This window comes from Macaca thibetana, chromosome 5 (assembly GCF_024542745.1).
Source record: "Macaca thibetana thibetana isolate TM-01 chromosome 5, ASM2454274v1, whole genome shotgun sequence".
Taxonomy (NCBI): Eukaryota; Metazoa; Chordata; class Mammalia; order Primates; family Cercopithecidae; genus Macaca; species Macaca thibetana.
Window position 1 is genome coordinate 48,264,205 of NC_065582.1, and position 15,128 is coordinate 48,279,332.

Below are 15,128 nucleotides of genomic sequence, written 5' to 3' on the forward strand. Positions count from 1 at the left end.
GAAGATCACTTGAGGTCAGGAGTTTAAGGCCAGCCTAGTCAACATGGTGAAACCTCATCTCTACCAAAAATACAAAAATTGGCCAGGTGTGGTGGTGCACACCTGTAGTCCCAGCTACTGGTGAAGTTGAGGTGGGAGAGTCACTTGAACCCTGGAGGCAGAGGTTCCAGTGAGCTGAGATCACGCCACAGCACACCAACCTGGATAAAAGAGTGAGACCCTGTCTCAATTTAAAAAAAAAAAAAAAGAGAGAGAGAGAGATAACTGTGAGTCTTTTCCTCAATTTCTTCACCTGTCCCCTTTCTAATTTGTTTGCATTCATTGAACTTAGATGTCCAAATAATCAAAACCCATTACCAACTGACTTTTACTAAAATCACTTCTTCACTTTCTCAATAGTTATATTAAAATGACTAACATTATGTGTTTATTAATGTTTAAATATTAACAAATTTCATTAAATTAGCTAAACCAAATATTCTGGTACATACAAATTAAAGTGAAATATATAGTAATATGATCCTCTTGTAGTTCATGAACATGACGACTGAGTGTTCACATACATATGTGAGATGTGCCACCTTCTGAACCTAGTTACAATGTGGGGACATTACCTGTCTGACCTGAAAAAAAAGAAATATATGCTAATAAAGTAGTTAATCATTTGAGGTTTGAAATAGACTTTCATAGAAATTCCGTTGGAAATTCACAGATTGTGTAACAGAGACAAGATCTATAGTTTACTATACAGAAATCCCTTAACACATGATTTATTTAGAACAGCACTGCCAGGTCACAAGTAGTGTCTAGATAACCTGGAAAGCCGAGAATTGGCTAGAAACCCAGTCATGGATAAAGCTCTGAAGTTGAATTGATTTAGAAAATAGAATGTGATTCACTTTGAGTTATCAAACAAACATAATTTCTGAGTTTCCTCTTTGCCTGTATTTTTGTTTTGTTTTGCTGGGGGTTTTTAATCAACTTTCAGTCTAGAGGTTGGGGGTATATTCTCATCAGCTGACCAGAAGACTATAAATGGAATAGACAATGGAAAGAGCCTCCATTCATTCATTCATTCATTCATTCATTCATTCTCCAGAATTCTAGTATGTACAAATTTGTTTCTAATGCCTAGAAATTAGGGGGGAAAAAGCCACTGCTCTGCTGGTCAAATGGGCAGTAAACTATATTTTCTTTAAGAAGGGCAAAAAGATATTAACCACTGGTGATGTAATTAAATTATTTCATTATTTTAAAATTATGGTTTCCAAGACTTACACCTATTTGTTCAGAAGCTATGATGTGCCAGTCACTGGCTGGTAGTGAGCAAGACAGCAGGATCCCTGCCTTCATGGATCTGAAAGCCTAATGGAGCAGAAAGAGAAGTAAATTGGTGTTTACACGTGGTACTTAAAGTACAAAATTCTATGGCATGTAGGAAAGGGGGCCAGCCCAGAATGAAGGCATTAGAAACTCTTTCCAGATGAAAGAAGGGTATCTAAGTTGATTTCTGCAGGGTACTGACAAATATTTGCCGTTAATTATCAAAGCAATAAAAAGTAACATAATAATATATAACTTTTTACATGTTAATACTTGCATTTTTTTTTTTAGTCCTGTGTTTGTGAGGGTTTGGGGTAGGAGGAAATGGCCTGATAGAGTACTGGTGAAAATTAAAAAACTGGTATTATCACTCTCAGTACAATGTGGCAATATACATCAAAAAATATAGAAATATGTGTACATTTGACTTACCTAAAGTACCAATTCTCGATATTTACTTTAAAGAAGAATTAAATATATGGACAAACATTTTCTACTTTACCATCTAAATGTCTAACTAGATACTGACAATTAAATAACTAATAATACATTCACAAAATGAAACAGCACTAAGTTATTACAACATTGGCATAAATATTTATTAACATGTATGCAATCATGATATATTAAGTAAAATGAGAAGATTACAAACGTATGCATAATAGAAACCCTTTTTGTTTAAACACACACGCGCACAGAGCTCTGGAAAGATACAAAAACTGTGTTAAAGTTATCTTTGGGTAAGAAGATTATACTTTCTTTTTTGGGAGGACTTTGTGTGTGCCTCTATTTCCTAATTTTTTACGTTAAAAACATGCTGCTTTTATAATTACGGAAACAAAAGTGATGGGATCAGGATAAATACATTAAATCCTAAACATTTTTCATCCCACCCTTCTTTCACCTCCTAAGGAGAAGCGATAATAAAGAGGTGCCATGTGAGAAAAGAAACTAGAGAGGCCACCCAGCGGGAGCACAGCTAGGGGTCAACAGGTGCAGAGCCCGCGGCAGAGCAGATCACCAAAGGCTTTGCAGGCCCAGAAAGAGGAGCCTTGACTTTCAAAGAGTCACGGGACCCTTCATAAGCTATTCTAAACCTTCCCCATCCAGGGAAAGCACTTGTTACAGAGGAACAAGATAACAAAAGAGCTCAAGGAAAAGAGGTCTTGAGGAATTAAAACTCTGCATTAAAGATGAGGCTGTCCTCAACACAGCCAAAAATGATTTTTTAAGACATCATATTAGCTTATGTCACTCTTCCATTCTAATTTCTCGAACCGCTCGTCTTTCACCCACAGCGATCCAAATTCTTTACATGGTCCCACAAGGTCTGGATCCCTGACAATCTTTCTGACTTTTTCTTCTTCTGTGATCCCTGTCTTTTACTCCACTCCAGACTAGCCTCCTTGCTATTTCTTTAATATACCAAGCACAATCTCACCTTGGAGTTTGTGCTGGCTGTTCCCTCATCAAGAATATTCTTCCACCCACTTCCATTTGGTTAGCTTCCTCCCAGCCTTCAGACCTTTGCTTAAATGTCACCTTTATCAAGTCCACTTTGACCACCACATTTAAAGATGCAACCATCTTTCATATTAACCCCGTCCTGTACTTCCAATTCTCCCATCCTGCTCTATTTTTTTTTTCATAGCACAATCACCTTCTATCTTTCAACTTATTTATTGTGTTGATTATTACTTGTCTGTGTCCTTGCTACCAGGGCAGAGCTTTTTGTTTATATAAGCACTGACATATCATAAATATCTAGAACAGTGCCTAGTACTCCATTGTTCTTAGAAGATAATTTTCAATAAATAAATGAATGAATAAAGCTGCATGCTTATTTCAAGCTTCAGCTTTGAGTTAACTTAGAATCCGGTTACCTTTAGGGAAACCACGTAAATTAAGTATAGGAAAACCTAAAATAATTATAAGGTCTTAGAGAGGTTCTGCTGGGGTATTTGTAGTTATAATATTGAATAAATATTCAAACTGTTGTATGCTATCTATTAATGTCATTCTTAAGCTCTCATCTCTAAGATCTTGTGTTGTAAAAAGGAGCTTTTAATTTGATATCTAGGTTTTGGTTTCATCACCTGTAAGATGAGGAGATTGTACTAGGTCATCGTTATAATTTCTTCTAAAGGTTTGCAATTTCACACGTAAGAATTTCAGGTATTTGTCCCAATATTATGGACTGAAATATTGCCAGTCATAGCCCCTCACAAAATATGTTGACTGGCCTTTTTTTGTATAAAACTGCCTTTCATTCATATTCTCCTTTTCTGGATTCTTCTAGAAAACATAAAAATTCAAATCTATGTTTATAAAAACACAAAAGCAAGAAAAGAAATATTGAGAGACTTCTCTTAATCTGAAAAAAACCTCTGAATTTTGGAAATTATTAAAAATGCTAACAGGACAAAACATATTCTCTTCTTAACACCATTTGAAAACAAGACTGTTTAGGAATATTTCATATGACAACATTTGCATGTAGTGAGTTTGAAAGAGGAGAAATTCTCCCTTTTTCCCCCTCTCCATCAACCTCTCTTCTGAAAAAAAAATAAGTACTTTCACTATTGCATAACATGGTAGAGTTTATGAAAGTACAGCTTCCATCATTTTTTCCCGTTTTTTACTATTACTTTGAAGGTTTCTTCTATTCTCAGGTTTTGATGGCTTCAGAGTTTCGTAAAAATGTGAAGACATATTAAATTCCTAAGTTCAACAGCATTTAAATCCTTTCAGAATCATTGCAAATTCATTAAAACTAGGGAAAGCAAGTGACTAATCTGTAAATTCAGCATTGTTTGATTTTATAAAGATTATACTTTTAAACTTAATATATAGGAAAATATGATTTTATGAGCAAACCATACATAGATTATATACCCTCAGTTTTCCTAAACTGTGAAAGTAAACATGTCAAAACAATGAGTTAAGTTTTACATATTTCAGTGTTAATCTTCCTCTGTCTTTGCCACTCAATCTAACTAGGAAAAATACTTTTATGCCTTCAAAATTCAATGAAATATTACATCTTTAAATATGAACACTTCAGTGTTACTGCTTCATCAATGAACAATTAGATGTTTAATATGTTACAATGATCTTCACATTAATTTGCCTGGAGTGAACAGGAGCTCCACACAGGATTGATCAAATGACTTTTAAGTTCCCCAATGCTAAATTGTCTCAGAATACAAATGGAAGTGCATTATAGCCACATGAGCACTCAATGAATTCCTAATGAGCAGATGCCATCAGAGTGATTGCAATATATAATGACATTACCTGCAGATGAAAGAAGCACCGAGCACTCTGCATTTGAAACCTGGCATTGCAATGACATTCTTTCCTGGGTCAATTCAAGTCTCATTTAGACTGCAAATGAATGTGCTCTAGAAGAAGGTATTTTATAAGTGGATTAAATGGATAGCTTTTTCTTTTTTTTTTTTTTCAAAATTCTTAAATGTCCCTATTTTCCCTCAGAAATCATCTTTTCTTTAACTGAGGAATGCCAGACTAAGATTTCCAAAAACTTGATAAAGGTCCACATCAAATGAACCACCACACCCCCTCCTCCTCCATAAAGCGCCTTGAATTTCTACTTTCAGGGGCCACTTTAGTACAAGGGTTATAATGGCATAAAATAAGCTCTGAGAGAGAGATAATTTCAAGGAAGTGTCCACATCAAAACAAGAACTGTTTCATTCACTGTATTTTTTCAAGAACGGGGATTTCTAGAGTAGAGACAATGTCAAATCTTCAGTCATTGTTTATCAAAACTGGACATGCACACTATTTCCTAATTTATTTTATTTTATTTTATTTTATTTTGAGATGGAGTCTCACTCTGTTACCCAGGTTGGAGTGCAGTGGCGCGATCTTGGCTCACTGCAAGCTCTGCCTCCTGGGGCCATGCCATTCTCCTGCCTCAGCCTCCCAAGTAGCTGGGACTACAGGCGCCTGCCACCATGCCCGGCTAATTTTTTTGTATTTTTAATAGAGCCGGGGTCACCATGTTAGCCATGATAGTCTCGATCTCCTGACCTCATGATCCGCCCACCTACGCCTCCCAAAGTGCTAGGATTACACGGCGAGAGCCACCGCGCCCGGCCAGTTTTCAATTTTTATAGCAGCTCCAAAGTCCTTTTCTGCTGTCCAGTTGGGATCCCATTCACTCCTTCTATCGTGTACTGTGTTCACCCATAAAATCAAACAAATGGAAAAATGTCCTCCCAATGCTTCAAAAAATTATCTTCTTGGAGCCAGCACAAGTAGATTACGAAGCATTGAACCCAGACATTATGTCTATCTGAGATGGTGCAAGTGAAGAAGGGGAAAGGTGCCAAAGCTTCACACTGCTTAGGAAAAAAAGACAGTTAATTACCAAAAGGCAGTGCAGTCAAAAACATATGTGGACGGCAAAACAGACTGACTGCCTATTAAAGTACAACCTAATTAGAGGCAAAAGTGGTATGCATGGATATCTGTCAGAATTGGTTGGTTTATGCTGTAGTAACAAAAAACACCACCATAATATCAGATATTTAGTGCAAAAAAAAAATGTTGTTTCTCAGTCACCCAAAGTCCTTCATATCCCGTGAAAATGTCTGTCCTGAAGGCATGGGCTCTGCTTCAATAGCTGCACTGACTGCATGGCACTATCCTTATAATAGTGCTCCCGAGTCACCACAGCAAAGGAGTGTGCTGGGCAGTCTCATGTGGATGGTAAGTACTTCTGCACCAAAGCACTGCTTGTCACTTCTACTCACATTTTGTTGACTAAACTGAGTCACCAGATCACGTCAATCTTCAAGAAAGAGTGGAAATATAATCCCTTTCCCACCAGTGTCCCCCAACATTGTGTGCCTAAACAGAGTAAAACCAGAAACACTGGTGAGCACCCCAAACACCTTCCACACCATGGAAAACCAAATGAATCAAATTTTCCTTCTAGATGTCAAGCTAGATGTTCAAAAACCTGGAAAAACTGATTTTACAACAGATGTGCAGATATCAACTTAAGGACACAAAAAACCATTAATAACCAATGAAATATGACATTTCCAAAAGAACACAATAATTTTCCAGCAGTAGATTCCAATTTTAAAAAGTATGAAATCTTGAATAATGAATTAAACATAATTATATTAAAGAAGCTCGATTACATACAAAACAATTTAGATAAACAATACAAAGAAATCAGAAAAAATAATTCAGGATACAATTGAGAAATCTACCAAAATAATAGATGTCATTAAAAAACAGAAATTTGGGAACTAATTAATTCACCAAATAAATGCAAAATACATCTGAAATCTTCAGCAATAGACTGGATTACATAGAAGGAATAACTTTAGAACTTGAAGACAAGTCTTTTGAAATAACCCAGATACAAATAAAGAAAAATGAATAAAAACAATGAACAAAGTCTGCATGACATATGGTACACAATAAAGTTATGAAATATTTGAATTATCAGTGTCCTAGGAGGCAAAGGAAAAAATGGAAGGGATAGAAACCTATTTCGTTAAACAATATCTGAAAACTTTCCAAATCTAGCAAGAGATGTAGACATCCAGATACAGGAAGCTCATAAATCTCCAAACAGATACAATTCGAAAATGTCTTCTCCATAGTACATTATAGTCAAATCGTTATAAGTCAAAGACAAAGAGAGAATTCGAAAAACAAGAAAAAAGCATCTAGTCACATTTAAGGGAACTCCAATCAGACAAGCAGTATATTTTTCATCAGAAACCTTACAGGCCAGGAGAAAGTTGGATTATGTATTCAAAGTGCTAAAAGAAAAAATTGCGAGCAGCAACATCCTTCATAAATGAAAGAGAAATAAAATATTTTCCAGACAAACAAAAGCTAAGGGAATTCACAACCACTAGACTGGCCCTATAAGAAATGCTGAAGGGAGTTCTACATGTGAAAGCAAAAGGATAATATCTACCATATGAAAACACATGAATGTATAAAGCCCACTGGTAGAGCAAACATACAAATGAGGATGAGAAGGGACTTAAATGTTACCACTATAGAAAACCACTACATGACAATGATAAACAATAAGAGAGAACAAAAAGAACAAAGGATATACAAAACAACCAGGAATCAATAAATAAAATGACAGAAGTAAGCCCTTACATATAAATAATAATCTTGAATATAAATGGATTACTCCTTCTATGTAAAAGTTATGAACTTGCTGAATTTTATTTTATTTTATTTTATTTTATTTTATTTTATTTTATTTTATTGTTGAGAGGGAGTCTCACTCTTTGCCCAGACTGGAGTGCTGTGGCACAATCTTGGCTCACCACAACCTCTGTCTCCTGGGTTCAAGCAATTCCCCTGCCTCAGCCTCCCAAGTAGCTAGGACTACAGGCATGCACCACCATGTGCAGCTAATTTTTGTATTTTTAGTAGAGACAGGGTTTCACTATATTGGCCAGGCTGGTCTCGAACTCCTGACCTCATGATTTGTCAACCTTGGCCTCCCAAAGTGCTGGAATTACAGGCTTGAGCCACCGCACCCAGCCCTGAATGCATTTTTTTAAACCCAACTATATGCTGCTTATAAGAAACTCATCTCACCTGTAAAGACACATGTAAACTGAAAGTAAAGGGATGAAAAAAAAAATCCACACAAATAGAAACCAAAAACAAGCAGGAGTAACTGTACTTCTATCCGAAATAACAGATTTTAAGTCTAAAACAGTACGATTAGAAAAAGAAGGTCATAAGATAATAATAAAGTGATCAATTCAGCAAAAGGATATAATAATTCTAAACATATATGCACCCAACACTGGAGCACCCAGATATATAAAGCAAATATTTTAGATCTAAAGAGAGAGAGAGACTCAAACGCAATAGTAATCAGGAACTTTAACATCCCACTCTCAGCATTAGACAGATCATCTAGACAGAAAATTAACAAAGACACATTGGATTTAAACTGCACTTTAGACAAAATGGACCTAAAAGACATCTACAGAACATTTTATCCAACAGCTTCAAAATATATATTCTCCTCAGCACATGGAACATTCTCCAAGATAGACTATATGTTAGAACCCAAAACAAGTCTCAACAAATTTTTGAAAAATAAAAATTATATCAAGTGTCTTCTCAGACTATAATAGAATAAAACTAAATATCAATAAAAAATAAACGGGAAAAATAAATAAATATAAGGAAATTAAACAACATGCTCTTGAATAACATTAGGTCAAATTTCTAGAAACAAGTGAAAATTGAAACACAACATACCAAAACTAATGGGATGCAAAATCAGTGCTAACAGGGAGGTTTATAGCACTAAAATCTACATCGAAAAAGTAGAAAGATTTTAAATACGCAATCTAATGATCCACCTCAAGAAACTATAAACACAGTAACAAACCAAACCTAAAATTAGCAAAAGGAAAGAAATGATATAGATTAGAGCAGAAATAAACAAAATAGAGACTAAAGAACACAACAAAGGATCAAAAAACAAAAGGGAAAATAAACTAAATTAATAAACCACTAGCTAAACTAACCATGAAAAAAGAGAGAAGACCCAAATAAATAAAATAACAAATGAAAAAGAAGACATTATAACTGACATCACAGAAATATAAGAGATCAGCACAGACTATTGTGAACAACTACACACTAACAAACTAGAAAACCTAGAGGAAATGAATAAATTCCTAGAAACACACAGCCTAACAAGGTTGAATCAGAAATAAATAGAAAACCTGAACAGACCAATAATGAGTAATGAGATTGAATCAGTAATAGTAAAAATAAAATCTCCCATCAAAGAAGTTCAGGATCACTGTCAAATTCTGCCAAATTTAAACTTCCAAAGATCTAACAGCAATTATCTTCACACTATTCCAACAAATGAAAAGGAATGAATTTTTCCTAAGTCACTCTACAAGGTCCTATTACCCTGATACCCAAACCAGATAAAGATACAACAACAACAAATGAAACTACAGACCAATATTCATGATGAACATAGATGTAAAAATCCCCATCAAAATACGAGCAAACTGAATGCAGCAGTACATCAAAAATATTATATGTCATGATCAACTGATATTTATCCTATTGACACAAGGATGGTACAACATATACAAATTTTTTTTTTTTTTTTTTGAGACGGAGTCTCGCTGTGTCACCCAGGCTGGAGTGCAGTGGCCCGATCTCGGCTCACTGCAAGCTCCGCCTCCCGGGTTTACGCCATTCTCCTGCCTCAGCCTCCGAGTAGCTGGGACTACAGGCGCCCGCCACCACGCCCGGCTAGTTTTTTGTATTTTTAGTAGAGACGGGGTTTCACCATGTTAGCCAGGATGGTCTCGATCTCCTGACTTCGTGATCCACCCGCCTCGGCCTCCCAAAGTACTGGGATTACAGGCTTGAGCCACCGCGCCCGGCCTAACATATACAAATTAATAAATGTTACACATTGCACAAAAGAATGAAGGGCAAAAACTATATGATTATCTCAACAGATGCAGAAAAAGTATTTTACAAAATTTAATATCCCTTCATGATAACTCTCAACAAACTGGGCATAGAAGGAACATACCTCAATATAATAAAAGCCGTATATGATAAACCCACAGCTAACATCCACTGAATGGGGAAAAGCTGAAAGCCTTTCCTCTAAGAACTGGAACAAGACAAAGATACTCACTTTTATCACTCCTAATACATATAGTGCTAGATATCTTAGCCAGCCCAATTAGGCAAGAGGAAGAAATAGAAGCCTCCAAACTGAAAAAGAGGAAATTGAACTGTCCCTTTTGGCAGACAACTTGATGTTATATCTAGAAAAACCTGAAGATTCCACCAAAAAAAAAAAAAAAAAAAAAAAAAAAAAAATCTTATATATGGCAAATATACTCAATGAAGTGGTAAGATACAATATCAACATCCAAACATCAGTAGCATTTCTATAACCCAATAATGAACTAGCTGAGAAAGAAATCAAGAACCCAATACCATTTACAATTGCTACCAAAAAAATTACCTAGGAACAAATTTAGCCAAGGAGGTGAAAAACATCTACAATATTGGTATAAAAACAAACACATAGACCAATGGAACAGAATGGAGAACCAAAAACAAATCCACAAATTTATAGTTAACCGATTTTCTACAAAGTTGCCAAAAACATACATTGAGGAAAAAAACACCCTCTTCAATAAATGGTGCTGGGAAAACTGGGTATCCATCTACAAAAGAATGAAGCTAGATCATATCTATCACCCTATGCAAAAATCAACTCAATGCATTAAACACTTACACCTAAGATGCAAAAGTGTAAAACTGCTACAAGAACACATCAGGGAAATATTTCAGGACATTGGTCTAGGCAATGATTTTGTAGCTAAGACCTCAAAAATATAGGAAACAAAAACAAAATTAGACAGATGGGACTATGTTAAACTAAAAAGCTCCTGCGCTGCAAAGGAAACAATCAACAAAGTGAAGAGATAACCTGGTGAACAAAGAAAATATTTGCAAACTATCTGACAAGGATAAATACAAGGAACTCAAACAACTCAACAGTTTTAAAAAAAACTACAAATAATCCCATTAAAAAGTGGGCAAAGGACATAAATACATATTTCCCAAAGAAAGACATACAATGGCCTATGAGTCTGAAAAAAAAGTCTTGACATTGGTAATTACCAAGGAAACACAACTCAAAACCACAAAAATATCATCTCACTCCACTTAAAATGGCTATTTTTTTTTAAATGATGATGGTGAGAATACAGAGAAAAGAAAACTCTTAAATACTTTTGGTGGGAATGTAAATTAGTACAGCCATCATAGAAAACAATATGGGGGTTCCTCAAAAAACTAAAAGTACAACTACCATATGATACAGCAATCCCACTACTGGGTATTTATCCAAAGGAAAAGACATCAATATATCAAAAAGATACCTGCACCCTCATGTTTATTGCAGCACTATTCACAATGGCAAAGACACAAGATCAACCTAACAAATACTTATTAACAAACAAATGGATAAAGAAAACGTGGTATATGTACACAGTGGAATACTACTCACTAAAAAGAATGAAATTATGTCATTTGCAGCAACATGGATGGAGCTAGAGGTCTTTATTTTAAGTGAAATAAGCCGCGCACCAAAAGACAAATATTGCATATTCTCATTCATAGTGGGAGCTTTCAAAGTTTGATCTCATGAAGGTAGGAGAGTAGAAGGTAGATATCAGAGACTAAGAAGGGTGTATGGGTTGGTTGGGGGTGGGAGCTGAAAGAGGTTGGTTAATGAGTACAAACATACAGTTAGGTAGAACAAATACATTCTATTGTTTAGTAGCAGAGTAGAATCACTATAGCTAACAACAATGTATGTTATATTTCAAAATAACTGGAATGGAGGACTTGAAATGTTTCTAACACATAGACATGATAAATCCTCGAGGTGATAGATACCCTAAATAAACTGACTTGATCTTTACACATTCTATGCATGTAACAATATATCACATGTACCCTATAAATACATAAAAATATTATGTATCAATTAAAAATGAATGACTGCACTGAGAAGTGTATGGAAATAAAAATTTTAAATAAGGTATATGTTTCTATTTCTATATCCAAAGTTCTTACGATTTTTGCTAAAGTTCTTAACTCAAAGTCAGACACTCATAAGAATGCCTGACAAGATCACTTATAATAAAAGTCTAAAGCATATAATTTCACCACTAGAGTTAGCTGGATGCACAAAAAAAATTTAAAGCATAATTAACAACCACAACAAAAACCTTTTTACATATTCTCTATATCATCCAGTATACTACAATTTGTTGCTTTTATTATTCAGTGAGAAATCTTAGGGATATAAACATTATATCATATCATAAGCAGGTTTAGCAGATGAAAGCATTAGTTACTCAATATGATGTGAAAACATAAGGTTAAATCAAAAACCAAAACATTTCACTGTGTAGTGTGACAAAAATACCTATAAGAATTAGAAAAGTTTGAATTGTAGCTTCTGTTGCTTTCTAAGGCAACAATGTTAAAGAAATCTACAATTGCCATAAAAGTGGATAGGGCAAGAACTAAAAACAAAAAGCTCAAATGGGACAAGAAGGTAATAATTTGTTTGAATTATTATGATTGATAAAAATATAAAAATAACTAGACAATAAAGAGAGAAAATGAGAAAATTAAAAACAGAAATACAAGCTATACCTACACATTGATTATTTTAATATACTAGTTCTATTTATCCCAGAGAGTGTTTATTCTCTTGCAGCCATCACATTGAGGGTCAGTACACTTGTACCAGAAGCCTCGATTTCTCAGAGCCCTTTTGGATTTCTTCTTTTGAAAAATGTCAAATGCAGTGGAAGCAGAGGTATTACTGGGCCTGAAAATCCCACATTTTCCTCAGTGTTGATTTCATCATATTAAGTAGCGCATTGCTAAGCTGGAGCTCATGGAGACAAGGTAGAATGGGAAAACAGAGGATTAAAAAGTATACTCTTATGAAGAATGGATAAAGATCCTGGGGATATTTAACCTAGAAAAGAAAATCCACAGGAACGACATGATACCTTCCTTGCAATATCTGAAGAATTATATTCCACAAAGGGGATTTGATTTATCCTCTGTAGTTAAAAACCACAGACTGTTACAGGAATATTGATAAATATAAAAAGTATTGGTAATAATTAAACTGACCAAAAAGATATTATTTGGTAGTAAACTTCCCTTTATAGAACAAATTCCAAAAAAAAATCAGATTCTTATCTTTTGGGAATGGTATGCAAGAACATTTATATTGAATGGGAAGTTAGATAAAAATAACCCCAGTGTTCTTTCCAGTGTTCTGGTTATTATAATCTATGCATTTAGGACTTGGACACATTTCTTAGATATAAATTTGATTTTAGGGAAACAAATCATTAACAGTGAAATCTGGTGATTTAAGTGGGCAACCAAACTAAGTTATGCCAAAATAAATATTTTATTGTTTATTGTATTTTTTGAATGAAGTGAGACCCTAAAAATAATAAACGAACTTTCACATTTGCTTTAAACTGACTCTGAATAGAAAGCCCAACATAGTTTTTTGTGCAGGTTTTGTTGGTTTTCTAGATGTCTGGTATTTCTAAAATATATTTTTTTACCATAGAGATATTATTCTGTTTTTAAACATTCGAAAATTAATGTAAAGATGAAAAAATGCACAGTCCTATCAGTATAGTGCCACCACTGTTATTTTGAGGGGTCATTTTGCCAATCTTTTCCTTTTGTATACAGTGCTTATATACAGTCTATTCTCATTATTCATGATAGCTATTTTCTATAAAGTTACCACAAACACTCATTTAGCAAAAAATGAGCCACTGTTCCTAGGAGAAATGCAGTGTTAGGCTCCTGTGAGCCTCTGTTCACATCTCCATCAATTAATCAATATATAACCTTGCCTTTTGCATGTTTCTATTCAAAAATGCTTTCTTTTTATATATTGTTGATTGTTTCATTAGCATTGAACTGACAGCCAACACAGCTATAACTAACTCATACCTGAACAAAGCTTATCTAATACATTTACTTTCTCTATAAGGCACATCACAGCCTTTTTGTGCTTAGGAACACTAGACAGCATGTTAGAACCACATCTGGAGACTATTTCAAATAGTAAAATCATCAAGAAGAAGCTGGAAAAAAAGTCATTAAATAGACAGCCAAAGGATATTCACTGATGGAATGGGAGCTGAAACAAGAATGCAGAGTACAACCTTGTTTAACTTCAGTCAGGAAATATGCACATCAAGTGACTGAAACGCTTGCTGCATTGCATATGGCTGAAAGTGACTGAAAAAGTGCCGTGGTATTGATTTGGGGGTGCACAAATAAATTTTACCAAATAGAATTTGCAAATATGGAATATGCAAATAATGAGGTTCAATTGTATTTTGTATTCTGTCTCTTACGACATAGCTTTCATAACGACTTTTAATGACTACCTTCTAGCCTACGAGTAGTGCCACCAAACTTTATTCTGTCATTCTTAAATTGTTGCACCCTTAGCTCTCTTGAGTTAGGAGCCTGCATTTGCAAGTGACAGACAACCCTTCATAAACAGATTTTAGAAAATCTCTTAATTTACAGAACCTGAAAAGCCCAGAAATGCCTCTTGCTGTCTTCAAACATTGTGACCTTGAAAGTTCAAGCAATGCCACTGTAATTCTTTTCTATCACTTGTCTCTTCCCTCCCCTGTGTGGCTTCTGTCTTAGGCTTCTGGTAGTAGATAATGGCAGCAGCTCCAGACCCTATAGTCTCTCCACTTTACATAAAGCATGGAAGAGAGATGGCCCTTCCCAGAAATCCTACTAAAATTCTTATTGCATATTTTCAGCTATGATTAAGTCATATGCCCGCTTCTGAGGCAATCACTGTGGGAATTAGGTGTTCTGATCACCTAAGCATGGGTCATGTGCAGCATCTCTAGAGTTAAGCTGTGGTCCCCAGGCCACACAAATTCAGAAGAGGACCTAAGCAGAGGGCGAATGTGTGCTGGGAAGCAAAGCAGGAGAGATCCACGAGAAGAGAGAAGAGGATTTGTTTTTCACTCTTTTTTTTTTTTTTTTTTTTTTTTGAGACGGAATCTCGCTCTGTCACCCAGCCTGGAGTGCAGTGGCGTGATCTCGGCTCACTGCAAGCTCCGCCTCCCGGGTTCACGCCATTCTCCCTCCTCAGCCTCCCGAGTAGCTGGGACTACAGG

General features: G+C 35.2%; 1 non-coding gene across 1 annotated transcript; it reads left to right on the forward strand.

Annotated features, from left to right (window-relative positions):
- The first annotated feature begins 519 nt into the window (after positions 1–519).
- On the forward strand, positions 520–624 carry LOC126955884 (small nucleolar RNA U13). Its single transcript, XR_007726169.1, has one exon. It is a non-coding gene; the product is annotated as a small nucleolar RNA U13 (small nucleolar RNA).
- Positions 625–15,128: the final 14,504 nt, after the last annotated feature.